The sequence below is a fragment of the Pseudophryne corroboree genome, assembly GCF_028390025.1.
Source record: "Pseudophryne corroboree isolate aPseCor3 chromosome 3 unlocalized genomic scaffold, aPseCor3.hap2 SUPER_3_unloc_5, whole genome shotgun sequence".
In the NCBI taxonomy this organism is placed as follows: Eukaryota; Metazoa; Chordata; class Amphibia; order Anura; family Myobatrachidae; genus Pseudophryne; species Pseudophryne corroboree.
Window position 1 is genome coordinate 1,349,510 of NW_026967541.1, and position 18,180 is coordinate 1,367,689.

Here is an 18,180-nt window from a genome sequence, read left to right on the forward strand (position 1 = left end):
CCTGGCCGAGTAGTGACGTCAGGAGCGGCGGCCATTTTCCCCTGGTCTGAGCTCCGCCTTCCTGCTATCATTCCCACAAGGCAGCAGGAGCAGAGAGCAGCCATTGCTGTGTCTGGCAGCAGGTAATGATATTATTATTATTATTCTATAGGCTGAGCAGCTCTGGTGTCAGGTTCTGTACTACAGGGGGAGCAGCCTCTGGTGCCTTGTTATAGTGCAGCTGGAGCAGCCTCTGGTGCTGCATTATCCCTGTACAGGTGGCTGACACTCTAGTGTCCTATTACCGTAATACAGGTGGTGCAGACCCCGCCGTTACCATAATACAGGTGACGCAGACCCTGCTGTTACCGTAATACAGGTGGCGCAGACCCCGCCGTTACCGTAATACAGGTGGCGCAGACCCCGCCGTTACCGTAATAGAAGTGGCGCAGACCCCGCCGTTACCGTAATACAGGTGGCGCAGACTCCGCCGTTACCGTAATACCGGTGGCGCAGAGCCCGCCGTTACCGTAATACAGGTGGCGCAGAGCCCGCCGTTACCGTAATACAGGTGGCGCAGAGCCCGCCGTTACCGTAATACCGGTGGAGCATACCCCACCCTTACCGTAATACAGGTGGCGCAGACCCCGCCGTTACCGTAATACAGGTGGTGCAGACCCCGCCGTTACCGTTATTCTATACATATAATGGCATTGTACTATACAGGGGAGCGCTATGTGTTGTCCTACTCTACAGGGGGAGCGAACTGTGTTGCCCTTCTATACATGGGGAGCTGCCTGTGGTGTCGTGTTAGTATTATTATATAGGGTGAGCGGCATGTAATGTCTTTCTATACAGAAGGAGCGGCCTGCGTTGTCATAATATACAGGGGTAGCATCCTGTGTTGTCATAGTATACAGGGGGAGCGGCCTATGTTGTCATAGTATACAGGGAGAGCGACCTGTGCTATCATAGTATACAGGAGGAGCGGCCTATGTTGTCATAATATACAGGGGTAGCATCCTGTGCTGTCATAATATACAGGGGGAGCGACCTGTGTTGTCATAATATACAGGGGTAGCATCCTGTGTTGTCATAATATACAGAGGGAGCGGCCTGTGTTGTTATAATATACAGGGGTAGCATCCTGTGTTGTTATAATATACAGGGATAGCATCCTGTGTTGTCATAGTATACAAGGGGAGCAGCCTGTGTTGTCATAATATACAGAGGGAGCGGCCTGTGTTGTTATAATATACAGGGATAGCATCCTGTGTTGTCATAATATACAGGGGTAGCATCCTGTGTTGTCATAATATACAGGGGGAGCATCCTGTGTTGTCATAATATACAGGGGGAGCATCCTGTGTTGTCATAATATACAGGGGGAGCATCCTGTGTTGTCATAATATACAGGGGTAGCATCCTGTGTTGTCATAATATACAGGGGGAGTGGCCTGTGTTGTCATAGTATACAGGAGGAGCAGCCTGTGTTTTCATAATATACAGGGGTAGCATCCTGTGCTGTCATAATATACAGAGGGAGCGGCCTGTGTTTTCATAATATACAGGGGTAGCATCCTGTGTTGTCATAGTATACAGGGGGAGCCGGCTGTGTTGTCATAATATACAGGGGTAGCATCCTGTGTTGTCATAATATACAGGGGTAGCATCCTGTGTTGTCATAATATACAGGGGTAGCATCCTGTGTTGTCATAATATACAGGGGTAGCATCCTGTGTTGTCATAATATACAGGGGGAGCCGGCTGTGTTGTCATAATATACAGGGGTAGCATCCTGTGTTGTCATAATATACAGGGGTAGCATCCTGTGTTGTCATAATATACAGGGGTAGCATCCTGTGTTGTCATAATATACAGGGGTAGCATCCTGTGTTGTCATAATATACAGGGGTAGCATCCTGTGTTGTCATAATATACAGGGGTAGCATCCTGTGCTGTCATAATATACAGGGGTAGCGGCCTGTGTTGTCATAATAAACAGGAGGAGCGGCCTGTGTTGTCATAATATACAGGGGGAGTGGCCTGTGTTGTCATAATATACAGGGGGAGTGGCCTGTGTTGTCATAATATACAGGGAGAGCGACCTGTGCTGTCATAGTATACAGGGGTAGCATCCTGTGTTGTCATAATATACAGGGGGAGTGGCCTGTGTTGTCATAATATACAGGGGGAGCATCCTGTGTTGTCATAGTATACAGGGGGAGTGGACTGTGTTGTCATAATATACAGGGGTAGCATCCTGTGTTGTCATAATATACAGGGGAAGTGGACTGTGTTGTCATAATATACAGGGGTAGCATCCTGTGTTGTCATAGTATACAGGGGGAGTGGACTGTGTTGTCATAATATACAGGGGGAGTGGACTGTGTTGTCATAATATACAGGGGAAGTGGACTGTGTTGTCATAATATACAGGGGTAGCTTCCTGTGCTGTCATAGCATACAGGGGGAGTGGACTGTGTTGTCATAATAGACGGGAGGAGCAGCCTGTGGCATCCTACTCTACAGGGGGAGCGGCCTGTGTTATAATATTCCTTTCTTTCCTCACACTCACTGCTTGACCCATTCCAGTCTGGCTTCCGTCCTCCCCACTTCAGTGAACTGCCCTTACAAAGGTCTGCAATGACCTCCATGCTGCTAAATCCTACTCTCTACTTATTCTTCTTGATCTCTCTGCTGCTTTTGACACTGTGGACCACTCTCTCCTACTGCAAATCCTTCACTCCATTGGTCTGCGTGATACTGCTCTCTCTTCCTATCTGTCTGGCCGTTACTTCTCTGTCTCCTCTCATGACTCCACCTCCCCCCACTTCCACTAACTGTAGATGTCCCCCAAGGTTCTGTTCTTGGACCTCTTCTTTTCTCTCTATACGTCCTCACTAGGTAAGCTCATTCATTATTTTGATTTCTAATATCATCTCTATGCTGATGACACTGAAATCTATCTTTCCTGTCTCCGGACCTCTCTCTTGCTCTCCTCACTCGTATATTCAACTGTCTCTCTGCTGTCTCTGTTTGGATGTCCCAGCGCTTTATTACACCTAACATGTCTAAGACCGAGCTGATCATCTTCCCTCCCTCCCGCATAACCTTACCTCCCACAATGTCATTATCTACTGATGGCACTACTATCTTCTCTAGCCGCCAAGTGCGCTGTCTTGGTGTAATCCTTCCCTCCTCCCTCTCCTGTACTCTCCTCCTGACTGGCAGCCCTAACACATACATATCTCCACTCCAATCTACCCTCAATGCTGCTGCCTGGCTCATCTTCCTCACCAAATGTACTACGTCCACCTCCCCTCTCCTACAAGCCCTTCACTGGCTCCTGTTAAAGCTGATTAACTTACAGGACGAAAAAGCAACACCTGATTTCAATAAAGTTCCAGCCGCTGCGGCCGCTGAATATAATCCTTAACCTCTGTACTGTTTACGCACCTTACGTACACAAGCTAGCACCGTGTATGCACTATGCGTACTCATGCCGAACGGGCGTAATAAGTACACACTTTGTGTACACAAGCCTACATGCTGTGAGCACAATGCAGCAGCCCGAGTGGCTGAGATACACTTTAAACCTTTAGCAGGAAAGGAACACGACACCAATTGTATTTAAAATATGTTGGGGTCCGACCCACCAACGGTTATTTACTAGCAGGGGGTTACAACAATAATACAAACACAATAAGAGAAGAGGCTACAATCAATGGTACATACGTTTGTTCGCCAGCTCCACCCGGTCCTCAATCAATCAAGATAGATGACCTTCAGAGAATGTGTGTGGCCGGCCATGCAGCTGGGTTTTTATACATTTGTCCAAAACATGATACAATGGAAACTGTAATCTCTTCACCTATAGGTCACTGGGATGGTCATTTACAGTACAGGAGGGGTCATAGGTCGGTTTGAATAGGTGGGCGATGCCTGGTCCGGGTGCAGTTACAGTTGTTCTCCAGTGGGTTCCCGCCGAATATCATGTGTACAGTAAGATATTAATATTCTGTTCCTGCGCATAATTATGCGCAGGAGCATGCTACCTTCTGCAAACTGCTATCGGAATATTGCTCTTAATATACCTTACAGATGGATACCAAACACCACCTCCTAACCTAATTCTGTCCCCTCATATCCTCTAAAGTCAAATCCCTCTGTTGTTTTACCTTTTACATAAATGAAACTCGCTGGTGGGGTGCATGTAGGCTATGTGTAAATTCTGTGCTATGTGACTTAAATATAGAATATGTCTTTGAGGCTTTTCCATGCAAATGCATATGCTACCATAAATACTCATACCACGCGCTAACACGCACGATCGCGGGAGTGATCATACGCAACTTGCGAGTATGCGCACGCACAGTGGAACAAGTACCCGCACGAAGGCCATCTGTGTGAAGTTTGTACGTGATGTGTATGGCTGTAATATATTCAACTTCGACACTCTCCTTCCCCTTCAGAATCCAATTCAAACTTCTCACACTCACTTACAAAGCACTCACCCACTCCTCTCCCATTTACATCTCTGACCTTATCTCTCTTTACACCACCACCCGCCCTCTTCGCTCTGCTAATGCACGCCGCCTCTCCTGCCAACTGATTACCTCCTCCCACTCCTACCTACAAGATTTCTCACGTGCTGCTCCCTATCTCTGGAATTCCCTACCTCTCCCCATCCGACTCTCTACAAAACTTCAATTGAGCTCTCAAGACCCACTTCTTCACCAACCCCAGCCAACTATCCTCCTAACCCTCTTGTCCACGCTCACAGTCTACCCCTTCTATGTCACCATGGTCTGTTAGCCCTTCACCTTTTAGATTGTAAGCTTGCAAGAGTAGGGCCTTCTCCATCATGTGCCTTGCCTTCTCTTACTTAGTGTTCACGCTAGGCTGTTTTAGCAGGGTGCAGCGCCCTGCCCGATTTTTTTTAAGGGCAAAATCCGCCCTGCAATTTCTGCGGCGCCCTGCTAGAACAGCCACCCGCTTCCTGCCCTCCCAGTTTGTAAAGATGCCATGCGCATGCGCGCGGCATCCATTCGCGCTGTAAGAGAGCTTGGGGAAAGCCCAGCACCTCCATAGGTGCTGGGCATGCCCCAAACAGTGATGCCGCCAGCCGCTTACGCCCCTTTTTAACGTCTGTGGGCTGAACCGCCCACTTTTATTACGTGAAATGACCACACCCTTTATTTTGCATGGGCACACCCCTTTTTCAGCGCACACACTTCTGCCTCTCACAGTCCGGCGCCCTGCCCAAATCCTAGAGTGAACAATATTACTTACACTATCTTATACTTCATACTCCCTTTGATGGCACCTAACCCCTGTTTTTTTGCATGTACCTTGTATTTGTCCCATGTTGTCTCACACTGTGTTTTCTGCTCATTTGTTTATGTACTGTGTAATGGGCACTGCAGATCCCATATGGCACCATATAAATAAAAGATAATACTAAATTGTTTTCTTTAACTGATAAAATTCACCATTATTGTTTCTTCTAAATACTTTGTATCCATTTATTGTTGAAACATTAGCATGCAAGATTTACAGTATGATCGTATCATTACAGTGACATGACTGGGGAGGTGAGGGGATCTGGGAGTATCACTGTGACGTCACTTATATCTATAGTAATAATAAAGGGACATGACTGGGGAGGTGAGGGGATCTGGGAGTGTCACAGTGACATCACTAATATCTATAGTAATAATACAGGGACATGACTGGGGAGGTGAGGGGATCTGGAAGCATCATAGTGACATCACTTATATCTATAGTAATAATACAGGGACATGACTGGGTAGGTGAGGGGATCTGGGAGTGTCACAGTTACATCACTTATATCTATAGTATTAATACAGGGACATGACTGGGGAGGTGAGGGGATCTGGGGGTGTCACAGTGACTACAAAGTGGGTAGTTCTGCAACAGGTTGAAACATAAGACTATAACCTTTGATGGATATTAGTCCCTAACCGACTATATTACCAATTTACACATGGTGTGTTGATTTCAAATGTCGGTGGTGTTCCCAGAGTCAGTAAAATGCATAGCAAAAAGGAAAAAGAAAAAAGAACAAGCCCACTTGAGGTGAAACGGTCCATTTGGTCCACTTGGGTATTGGGACTGCGCAGCCCATACCCACTCCAGGGGTTCCCCGGTCCAGTAAGCGCCCATTTGGACTTTTTTGATTGTACTCTATATGATTACTTTTAAGTGTAATTTCCGAAGTTGCTGATTTAACATTTGAGTAATTAGTAGATACTGAGAAGTCGTACAATGTGAATGTTTCTATTTGGGTATGATTAGTATCTCACAGGTTACCATTCACTCTCTGGTATAACAGACATGTAATACAACAGCTGATCATCACATACTCCAGGACAAAGGTCCACCTATAATCTTATTATTATCACTTAACCCTTGCTGGTAAACAGCAATTCAGCTGTAAGAAATAAGTGTTTTCTTCTTCTGCACTCGGACGATTTAGTTTTTTGAGTGATATACCAGAATGTCTCTGCAGCAGGATAAGCCTCTGTTTTCAGTAAATATATCGCCTCCCAATTATAGGAGCTGTCTCATTTATCAACCAGGTGCATCCATGGTGCAGATTTTCAACATACAGGGGTATATTTACTAAAATTCGTTATTTTCAGAATGAGGTTAAAGTTCAAACACAAATTACATTGAGTGTGTGAAACTGCAACTTTTTGAATTTTTTCCGACTAATTTACTAAGCTGTCGTATTTTACATTTTCGTGTTTTCCGATGTCGATGTCATTTGTATTTTTTGGCAGTGTTTTACGGGAGTGAATAGTAAAACACTGCCGACATTAACACAATGAAACTCGGACGGATCTGTGAGATCCGTACAGGGTTTCATTGTGCATCTTTAAAAAAATTAAAAATAGTTTAAAGTAGGAAAAAAATATGCGTGGGGTGCCCCCTCCTTAGCAAAACCAGCCTCGGGCTCTTTGAACCGGTCCTGGTTGAAAAAATATGAGGAAAATATGAGTAACCTCAACACTGACCGCAAAGTTCCCACCACTGGATACAATGGAGCGCATAGGCGCTACATTGTATCTCTGCCTTGCACAGCCTCACTGACACTACAGGAGCACACAGCCAATCAGGACGTGGCGCTCCCTGATTGGCTGAAGGGACCCTCTTTAACAGGAGTCAGGGGGGGTCCTGGCAGTCGGGGAAAGGGGTCCCATGTGTAAACATGGGACCCCTTTCAGTGCGTGGATCGGGTATGCGGTTTGTTTTTTTGCCAAGTACGTGGATTATTACAAAAGGACATGACACACTGGATTTAGGTGAGTATAATTTTATTTTCAGGTACCCTGGAATCGACGACGAGACGTGGGCCGAGTCGACATCTGAACATAGGTAAGTATGTATGTATGGAGGTGTGCATGTATGTAATAAACTTTTACTGTCACGGTGTGTGTGTCCTGTTTTTTGTTGGGTATTTTTTTAGTAGTAGTACTACAGGTACCAGCGGGCCCGGGTTTTACACCACATGCTGGTTCTTGTGGTTTTCCAAGTACCAGCTTGCGGGTGAGGCTTGCAGGGACTTGTAGTACTGCTACTAAAAACAATATTCTGAATTTTTACACTTGGCTATCAGCCCCCCATCCGCCGCACTTGGATGGGGGGGACAGCCTCGGGCTTCACCCCTGGCCCTTGGGTGGCTGGAGGGAGTGGAACCCTTGATTTAAGGGGTTCCCACTCCTCTAGGGTACCCCGGCCAGGGGTGACTAGTTGGGGATGTAATGCCAGGGACGCCAGGACCACAATAAAAGTGTCCCCTGGCTCTGGCATTATGTACCTGGCTAGTGTAGCCCGGTGCTGGTTCAAAAAATACGGGGGACCCCAACACTTTTTATCACCCGTATTTTTTGCACCAGGACCAGGCGCAGAGCCCGGTCTGGTTGATTAAATATGGGGGAACCCCAGTCATTTTTTTCCTCATATTTTTTCAACCAGAATTGGCTCAAAGAGCCCGAGGCTGGTTTTGCTTAGGAGTGGGGACCCCACGCATTTTTGTTTTCTAATTTTCCATCATTTCCCACCCACTCCCACTGATAACCATGCATGGATATCACGGATCCGTGCATGACTATCAGAACACGGTAAAAAAAAGCAGGTCTGTTTTAAAACTGCTTTTTTTTTTAAGATTGGTATTTTTTCACAGCAGTGTTTGGCTATTGCCGGCAGTGTTTGTGAAATACAAATTTTAGTAAATTACCGAGTTCTACCAAATAACAGGCGTATTTGACCGATGGTGTATTCATTCGTATTTTTACTACACAGCCATAATAAAAATACGAATGCCCTCATCACTGCCGTGATTTGAGTTTAGTATATTCCCGAGATGACACTTTGAAGAAAAAACACCATCTCGGTCAAAATCGGGACCTTAGTAAATATACCCCACAGTTTCTTATATGATTCTTGAATTTCATTTATGTCACAATTTGGTCATTTTGTTGCCAATAAATCTGTGTAACCGTGGATTGCCAACCTCACGCATATCTTTACCCGTAAAACTTGGCTAGCTACATTACCATCTTTCATTTTCTCTGTTCTTCTTTCTCTTCTTTCTTCTCTTTTCTTTATTCTTGTTAGGGTTTCCTGCCCTGTGCTGCCACGTCGTCATGGCAACCGGGAGACAAGTGCTAGCGGAGTAACCTGAGCGCAGCTGATACTCCGGTTCGGGTCTTTTGCTGTGCAGTGGTTACAGGCTCTTTGCACGGCAGGGGATCCGGTGCTGGATTTTGTGCTTACAGTCTGTGAGGTCTGAGTGGGGCGTGGACAGCACTGCTTTATAAGGCCTCTTCTCAGGTTAAGCAGATGCTGCTGAATCTTTGTTGGTTAGTCAGTTCCTGAAAGTTAGCCAGTACTGTGTAGCTTTGTATTTGTTGTTGCTTACTGCAAATAGGCCTGGGGATTTGGTACTGCACTCTGCCAATCCAGACCTAGCAGTAAGACTGGAGTCAGTCGTTTAGCTTGCTGGGGTTCTTTTACTACTCTGTGAACTTGGTAACCCTTTAGGGTTTTGCTGTTGCCCTTAGCAACAGCATTTCGGGTTCTCTACGTATTAAAACACAACATCTTGCTTTTCCCATCTGAGCATTACTAATACTAGGGAGACACCCAGTTCCTTAGCCTCTGGGCTTCTCTGTTCACTTTGTGTGTATTTTGTTACCCTATCACCTTCTGTGTACGTAATGTCATATGTCCCAGTCTGTCTGTGAGTTCATTTGTTTTGCATACCTATCCGTTCAGACACCAGTACATTCCTGCAGGCACTGGTGTGCATAACAGTTCAAACACCAGTACATTCCTGCAGGCACTGGAGTGCATAACAGTTCTGACACCAGTACATTCCTGCAGGCACTGGTGTGCATAACATATTCAGCAGCCTAATACTCCTGTTGAAATTTTGTGGGAATATGGAGCATACCCCTCTAAATACGTTGCAACAGGTGGTCGATCAGGTGCAGGTCCTGACTCGACAATTTAATGATTTGTCCATTAAAATGCACACCTCCCAGGCCGCTGGCGGAGCTCCCGCAGCAGCAGCAGCACCTTCAGGGGTTAAGGAGCCGAAAGTAAAACTCCTGGATCGTTTTTCTGGAGATCGCTCGCAGTTCTTTTGTTTCAAGGAGAGCTGCAAGCTATACTTCCGGCTTAGGCCTCAGTCTTCTGGGTCGGAGATTCAGCGGGTGGGCATAGTGATTTCCTTGCTACAAGGAGACCCACAGGTCTGGGCATATGGGTTGCAGCCTGACTGTCCGTCGCTTAAAAGTGTTGATGCTTTTTTTACGGCACTGGGCATGTTGTATGATGACCCTGACAAGACGGCCTCAGCCGAGGCTCAAATTTCGATCCTTAAGCAAGGGCGAAGGCCAGTTGAGGTTTACTGTACGGAGTTTCGGAGGTTGGCTCATGATACCCAGTGGAATGACCCAGCCCTGAGACACCAGTACCGAAGAGGTCTTTCTAACCAGATAAAGGACCAACTGGTACAATATCCCTTGCCTGATAGCTTGGATCAGCTCATGCAGTTATCCATCCGGGTGGATAGACGGCTGAGAGAGTGTAGGCTTGAAAGGGAGACTGAGGTTTCTTTCTTTCCCAAGGGAACCTCAGACTCTGAGGAATTTTCTGAGGAGCCTATGCAGATTGGGGCTACCCGCCTCTCCTCGCGTGAGAAGACGCGGAGGAGACAGCAGGGGTTGTGTTTGTACTGTGGGAATAAAGGTCATGTGGTAGTATCATGCCCAGAAAAGCCGGAAAACTTTAGGGCCTGAGGGTGATGGGAAATATCCTGTCAGGCCAGAAGTCAGAATTTCCCAAGAAGACTTTTATCATTCCGGTGACCTTGAAGATCCTCGGTCAAACTGTCAAGACTGAGGCCTTTGTGGACAGTGGGGCCGACGGAGTTTTTATGGACCGCCAATTCGCCCTGAAACACTCTGTTCCCTTAGTACCCTTGGCATCGGAAATTGAGATTTGTGGGTTAAACGGGGAACCATTATCCCAAGGTAAAATTACCTCTTGCACTAGCCAGATGTCTTTGTTTATTGGAGCCACACACTCTGAAAAATTGTCCTTTTATGTGACTGTCTGTACTTTTGCCCCATTGGTGTTGGGGTTACCCTGGTTAAGGGCCCACAATCCTCAATTTGACTGGGTCTCTGGGGAGATTCTTAGTTGGGGTACTGATTGTTTCAGGAGTTGCTTGAGCCTCCCAGTCAGGCTCTCGCAGCTAAGTTTGCCAGGATTGCCAGGGTGTTATGCAGATTTTGCGGACGTGTTCTCCAAAAAAGTTGCAGAGGTACTACCTCCCCATCGCCCCTATGACTGTGCCATTGATTTGTTGCCAAATGCTAAGCTTCCCAAGAGCAGGTTGTACTCCCTGTCACGTCCTGAGACTCAGGCTATGGCAGAGTACATTCAGGAGAACTTGGCTAAGGGATTTATCAGACCTTCACAGTCTCCAGTTGGGTCGGGGTTCTTCTTCGTGGGTAAAAAGGACGGTTCGTTGCGACCCTGCATCAACTTCAGGGAATTGAACCGTATCACGATTAAAAACTCATACCCACTGCCTCTCATTTCGGTCTTGTTTGACCAGCTTCGTACTGCCACCATTTTTTCTAAGATTGACCTACGCGGTGCGTACAATCTAATCCGAATAAGAGAGGGGGATGAATGGAAGACTGCCTTTAATACCCACTCAGGGCATTATGAATATTTGGTGATGCCTTTTGGGCTCTGTAATGCCCCGGCAGTCTTCCAGGATTTCATGAATGATGTGCTCAGGGAATATTTGGATAGATTCTTAGTTGTATACTTAGATGACATCCTAATCTTCTCCCATTCCCTGGAGGAACATCGGAAGCATGTACGCTTAGTCCTCCAGAAACTTAGAGACCACCGGCTTGGGGCGAAGCTGGAGAAGTGCGAATTTGAAGTTCAGCAAATCGCATTTCTAGGATATATTATCTCCCCAGAAGGTTTCCAAATGGAGGGTTCCAAGGTACAGGCAGTCCTGGATTGGGTGCAGCCCACTAGTTTGAAGGCGCTTCAGCGTTTCCTGGGCTTTGCAAATTTTTATAGACGATTTATCGCTGGATTTTCGTCTATAGTGGCGCCCTTGGTGGCACTCACTAAGAAAGGGGCGGATGTTGCTCACTGGTCTTGTGAGGCTAAAGCGGCTTTTGCCCGTCTCAAAAGGGCATTTGTATCGGCCAAGGTGCTGCGACACCCAGATCCAGAGCGTCCTTTTGTGGTGGAGGTAGATGCCTCTGAGATGGGTATTGGGGCAGTGCTTTCTCAGATGGGAGTGTCTGATAATTGCCTTCATCCCTGTGCTTACTTTTCCCGTAAATTTTCGCCTGCCGAGATGAATTATGACGTGGGTAACCGGGAATTGTTGGCTATTAAGGATGCACTCGAGGAGTGGAGACACTGGCTTGAGGGGGCTAAGTTTGTGGTCTCAATTCTCACCGACCATAAGAATCTGGCATATTTAGAGTCAGCGAAGCGTCTCAATGCCAGGCAGGCACGATGGGCTTTGTTTTTTGTTCGCTTTAATTTTTTGATAACATATCGCCCTGGGTCAAAAAACATCAAGGCTGATGCGCTCTCGCAGAGTTTTGCTCCAATCCAGGAGACCACGAGGAGCCATTGCCCATTGTGTCCCCATCATGTATTAAAGTGGGCATTGCCCAGGACCTCTTATCATTAGTCCTTACAGCATAGGAGCAGGCTCCTCCAGACCTTCCGGTAGGTCTTTTGTTTGTGCCTCCTAGGTTAAGACAGCGAGTGTTCCTGGAATTCCATGCCAAGAAGTCGGCAGGTCACCCGGGTATTGCCAGAACTCGGGAGTTGCTATCTAGGGCGGTGTGGTGGCCCTCGGTGGCTAAGGATGTGGATCAGTGGGTTCGGGCATGTGACATCTGTGCCCGAAATAAGACTCCTAGAGGGGTTCCTGTTGGCCCATTACATCCACTCTCTATCCCATCTAAGCCATGGACCCACATTTCAATAGATTTTGTGGTGGACTTGCCCAAATCCTCGGGGATGACAGCCATCTGGGTTGTCATTGACAGGTTTTCGAAGATGGCGCACTTCGTTCCACTGGTTGGGCTGCCATCGGACAGACGCCTGTATGAATTATTTATGCTGCATGTTGTGCCTCTCCACGGGTTGCCACTTGATGTGGTCTCTGACCGCGGATCCCAGTTATTGGCCAAATTCTGGAGGGCATTTTGTTCCGATCTCCAGATTTCTGTCAGCTTGTCGTCAGGCTACCATCCGCAGTCTAATGGGCAGACTGAAAGGGTGAACCAGTCCTTGGAGCAGTTCCTCAGGTGTTATGTCTCCAAGTGTCAGACTGACTGGGTTGCTCATCTGTCCATGGCGGAGTTTGCCTATAACAACGCGGCTCACTCTGCTACAGGGATCTCTCCCTTCCTTTGTGTGTATGGGCATCATCCTAAGGCCAATTCTTTTGACCCCCTGGACTCCACGCCTGGTGGTTCCTCTGTGGTTTCGGTCCTTAAAGGTATTTGGCGGAAAGTGAAGAAAGCCCTTGTGTCTGTGTCATTAGTGACCAAAAGGGTTTTTGATAAGCGGAAAAGACCCTGCAGCTTCAAATTAGTAGACTTCGTCTGGTTGTCTACCAAGAATTTGAAGTTGAGACAGCCATCTCATAAGTTAGGCCCCCGGTTCATCGGCCCTTATTAGATCACCAGGGTTATCAATCCGGTGGCATTTCAGTTAGATCTGCCCCGTTCTTTGGGTATCAATAAAACATTTCATTGTTCCCTTTTAAAACGGGCGATTAGTAATCCTTCTTCCAGTGGAAGACCTTCCCCTCTTCTGATACGTGGCCAGAGGGAGTTTGTTGTTGAAAGGATTCTTGACTCCAAGATGGTTCGGGGTCGGCTGCCATTTTTGGTGCACTGGAAGGGGTATGGCCCGGAGGAGCGGTCGTGGGTGCGCAGTTGTGATCTTCATGCCCCCAGACTGATACGCTCTTTCTTCTCGCAGTTCCCCGATAAACCCGGTGGTAGGGGTTCTTTGACCCCTCGTCAGAGGGGGGGTACTGTTAGGGTCTCCTGCCCTGTGCTGCCATGTCGTCATGGCAACCGGGAGACAAGTGCTAGCGGAGTAACCTGAGCGCAGCTGATACTCCGGTTCGGGTCTTTTGCTGTGCAGTGGTTACAGACTCTGTGCACGGCAGGGGATCCGGTGCTGGTTTTTGTGCTCACAGTCTGTGAGGTCTGAGTGGGGCGTGGACAGCACCTGCTTTATAAGGCCTCTTTTCAGGGTAAGCAGATGCTGCTGAATCTTTGTTGGTTAGTCAGTTCCTGAAAGTTAGCCAGTACTGTGTAGCTTTGTATTTGTTGTTGCTTACTGCAAATAGGCCTGGGGATTTGGTACTGCACTCTGCCAATCCAGACCTAGCAGTAAGACTGGAGTCAGTCGTTTAGCTTGCTGGGGTTCTTTTACTACTCTGTGAACTTAGCAAGTTTGCGGCTGTATTCTAAGACTTGCATGCCTAAATCCTGTCTCACTGTGCAAGGTGTCAGGTCTCAGTTTAGTGGCAGTAAGCTGAACCTGTGCACTGCAAGTGAGAATTAGGATTGTGGAGACTCTCCTTGTGTCTATCATTCCATCTCTGACCAAGGAGTTTACTGCCACACCCGTTGGTAATCCTTTTGGGTTTTGCTGTTGCCCTTAGCAACAGCATTTCGGGTTCTCTACGTATTAAAACACAACATCTTGCTTTTCCCATCTGAGCATTACTAATACTAGGGAGACACCCAGTTCCTTAGCCTCTGGGCTTCTCTGTTCACTTTGTGTGTATTTTGTTACCCTATCACCTTCTGTGTACGTAATGTCATGTGTCCCAGTCTGTCTGTGAGTTCATTTGTTTTGCATACCTATCCGTTCAGACACCAGTACATTCCTGCAGGCACTGGTGTGCATAACAGTTCAAACACCAGTACATTCCTGCAGGCACTGGTGTGCATAACAGTTCAAACACCAGTACATTCCTGCAGGCACTGGAGTGCATAACAGTTCTGACACCAGTACATTCCTGCAGGCACTGGTGTGCATAACAATTCTGAATGTGCTCTCTCATCCGGTTGGACAGCAGAAGCCCTTGTTTCCTGCTTGGTAAGAGTACTCATTCATTCAGCAAAGATTACTGCCATACTCCATAGGATAAGCCCAATCTCTTCCGATCTTGGAAGCCAATCTCTGGTAGGCCTGGTCAGTAATTGGTGGGGAGACCCGCAATGAATACCAGGTGCAGTAAACCTATATGCTGAACAGCAGAAGGAAACTACCCACCTACCATCTATTTTCTATCTAATTTTCAGTGTCTACCTGGACACTCTATGTAAGACCTTCTTTATAAAAATACGAGGGGTATGTGATATGGATCCGTTTTAGGTATCATGAACCCCCACAACAAAGGGGACACCAGATACTAATATCCCCCCTTCTGCAAGGGGCATTGAGAGATAGAGGCTCTGTAACCAATGTCTTTTTGATGGTTAGCCCTCAAGGAGGTACTAATCCTTGAATTAAAAAGCCTTATGGTAACAGCACTGTCTCAACGTAGAGCAGCAGGTGTTTAAGTACCCATAGAGGCAAAACTTTTACTCACTGAGATCTATGACTTGTACTGTTGAGAGTGATAATAGTAAGGAATTATTTGCAACTATACAGACCGCTGAACGATGAACCCTGTGGGGATAATTAATCTGTCTTGTGATACTGAGTATAGACAGTGACATTCAAGTAATTATTTATTAAGTCAAATATTTTCACCTAGGCAGTTATTCACTATCAAGTACAACTCCATCTATGGGGTGCCAATTATGCAAAATAAACTGGTAATTTGCATATACTGTATACATAAAATAACGCTTTTAAGTTGTGTGCTACTTAATCTTATTTTAATATTAATTAAAAGTTACGTTTTATTGTCTGACTACAATCATAAGAGTTCCCCAACACAGAGTCTTTCTTTCTTTTTTATTTTTCCTTTTTGGTGTCACAGTGACATCACATATATCTATTATAATAATACATAGACATGACTAAGGAGGTGAGGGGATCTGGGAGTGTTACAGTGACATCACTTATATCTATAGTAATAATACAGGGACATGACTGGGGAGGTGAGGTGATCTGGGAATGTCACAGTGACATCACTTATATCTATAATAATAATACAGGGACATGACTGGGGAGGTGAGGGGATCTTGGAGCATCATAGTGACGTCACTTATATCTATAGTAATAATGCCGGGACATGACTGGGGAGGTGAGGGGATCTGGGAGTGTTACAGTGACGTCACTTATATCTATAGTAATAATACAGGGACATGACTGGGAGGTGAGGGGGTCTGGGAATGTCACAGTGACGTCACTTATATCTATAATAATACAGGGACATGACTGGGAAGGTGAGGGGATCTGGGAGCATCACAGTGACATCACATATCTATAATAATACAGGGACATGACTGGGGCGTGAGGCGGTCTGGAAGCAGCACAGTGACATCACTTATATCTATAATAATAATAATACAGGGACATGACGGGGTGTGAGGGGGTCTGGAAGCAGCACAGTGACATCACTTATATATATAATAATAATACAGGGACATGACTGGGGAGGTGAGGGGATTTGGGAGCTTCACAGTGATATCACTTATATCTATAATAATGATAATAATACATAGACATGACTAAGGAGGTGAGGGGGTCTGGGAGTGTCACAGTGACATCGCTTATATATAGTAATAATACAGGGACAAGACTGGAGAGTTGAGGGGAACTGGTAGCATCACCGTGACATCAAGTGACATCACTTATATCTATAGTAATAATACAGGGACATGACTGTGGAGGTGAAGTGATCTGGGAGCGTCACAGTGACATCACATATATCTAAAGTAATATATGGACATGATTGGGGAGGTGAGGGGATCTGGGAGCGTCACAGTGACATCACTTTTATCTAAGGTAATAATACAGGGACATGACTGGGAAGGTGATCTGAGGGTATTTACAATGATATTGATGTTTCCCTCATTTTGCAGAATTACACAGTGGTGAAGAAAACATCCAGCAGCCGTCCCTGTGTGTCAGGAGGACTGAGCAGGACCCAGAGCCCCATCACGGTGCCTCCACCTAACTCACTAATACATGAGAGACACAATGACCAGAAGATCCTGGAACTCACCAACAAGATCATTCAGCTGCTGACTGGAGAGGTGACTGCTGGGAATGGGGCATTATACAGTAACACCGGGGGACGTATCTGGGTGGTGACTGGAGGGGTGACTGCTGGGAATGGGACATTATACAGTAACACTGGGGGATGTGTTTCGGTGATGACTGGAGACGTGACTGCTGGGAATGGGACATTATACAGTAACACCAGGGGACGTGTCCGGGTGATGACTGGAGAGGTGACTGCCGGGAATGGGACATTATACAGTAACACCAGGGGACGTGTCTGGGTGGTGACTGGAGAGGTGACTGCCGGAAATGGGACATTATACAGTAACACCAGAGGATGTGTATGGGTGATGACTGGACAGGTGACTGCCGGGAATGGGACATTATACAGTAACACCGGGGGGGTGTATGGATGATGACTGGAGAGGTGACTGCTGGGAATGGGACATTATACAGTAACACCAGGGGACGTGTCTGGGTGATGACTGGAGAGGTGACTGCTGGGAATGGGGCATTATACAGTAACACCAGGGGATGTGTCTGGGTGATGACTGGAGAGGTGACTGCTGGGAATGGGACATTATACAGTAACACCGGGGGATGTGTCTGGGTGATGACTGGAAAGGTGACTGCTGGGAATGGGACATTATACAGTAACACCAGGGGATGTGTCTGGGTGATGACTGGAGAGGTGACTGCTGGGAATAGGACATTATACAGTAACACCAGGGGATGTGCCTGGGTGATGACTGTATCACTGTGTGTGTCAGGTTCCTATAAGGTGTCAGGATGTCACTGTCTATGTATCTATGCAGGAGGGGGAGTATATAGAGGAACACAGGGGTCTGTACAAGGACGTGATGATGGAGAATCACCGGCCCCTCACATCACTGGGTAAGAGGAGACTGTCATGTATTGTACAGGGGAGAGCAGGTATGGGGGCCCCCTATATACACACATCAACTGATAATCACATATATACAATGTACTCAGTCACTGTGTGTCTCCTACAGATGGACCCAGTAACAGAGATACCCCAGAGAGATGTCCCCGTCCTCTGTATTCCCAGGATTGTACAGAGGAGAATCACAGGACCCCACAGGAGGATCAGGTAGGTGGGATTTAGGGTCTCCCCAATATACCAAAGTGACTGTCACTATATGATCTGTAGAGGAGCTGTGTGTCTTATACACTGATATTATACTGTTTCACCTCAGTTTAATCTGACTGTATGCAAATGTCATTATAGTGTTTTTTTTTTCTTTTTAGGTAGAACGTCTTTCTGATATTAAAACAGAAGATATAGAGGGAGAAGAAGAGACGTATGTGACTGATATAAAGGCAGAAGATACAGAGGGAGAAGAAGAGACGTATGCGACTGATATGAAGGCAGAAGATATAGAG

General features: G+C 46.6%; 1 protein-coding gene and 1 long non-coding RNA gene across 2 annotated transcripts in view; one reads left to right on the plus strand and one right to left on the minus strand.

The window, feature by feature from the left end:
- Window positions 1-18,180, minus strand: part of LOC134984363 (zinc finger protein 615-like) — a 177,878-nt gene that overhangs the window by 35,486 nt on the left and 124,212 nt on the right. The window lies entirely within an intron of this gene.
- Window positions 52-17,664, plus strand: LOC134984347 (uncharacterized). The gene is made up of 3 exons (XR_010191740.1): window positions 52-122; window positions 16,635-16,808; window positions 17,592-17,664. It is a non-coding gene; the product is annotated as an uncharacterized LOC134984347 (long non-coding RNA).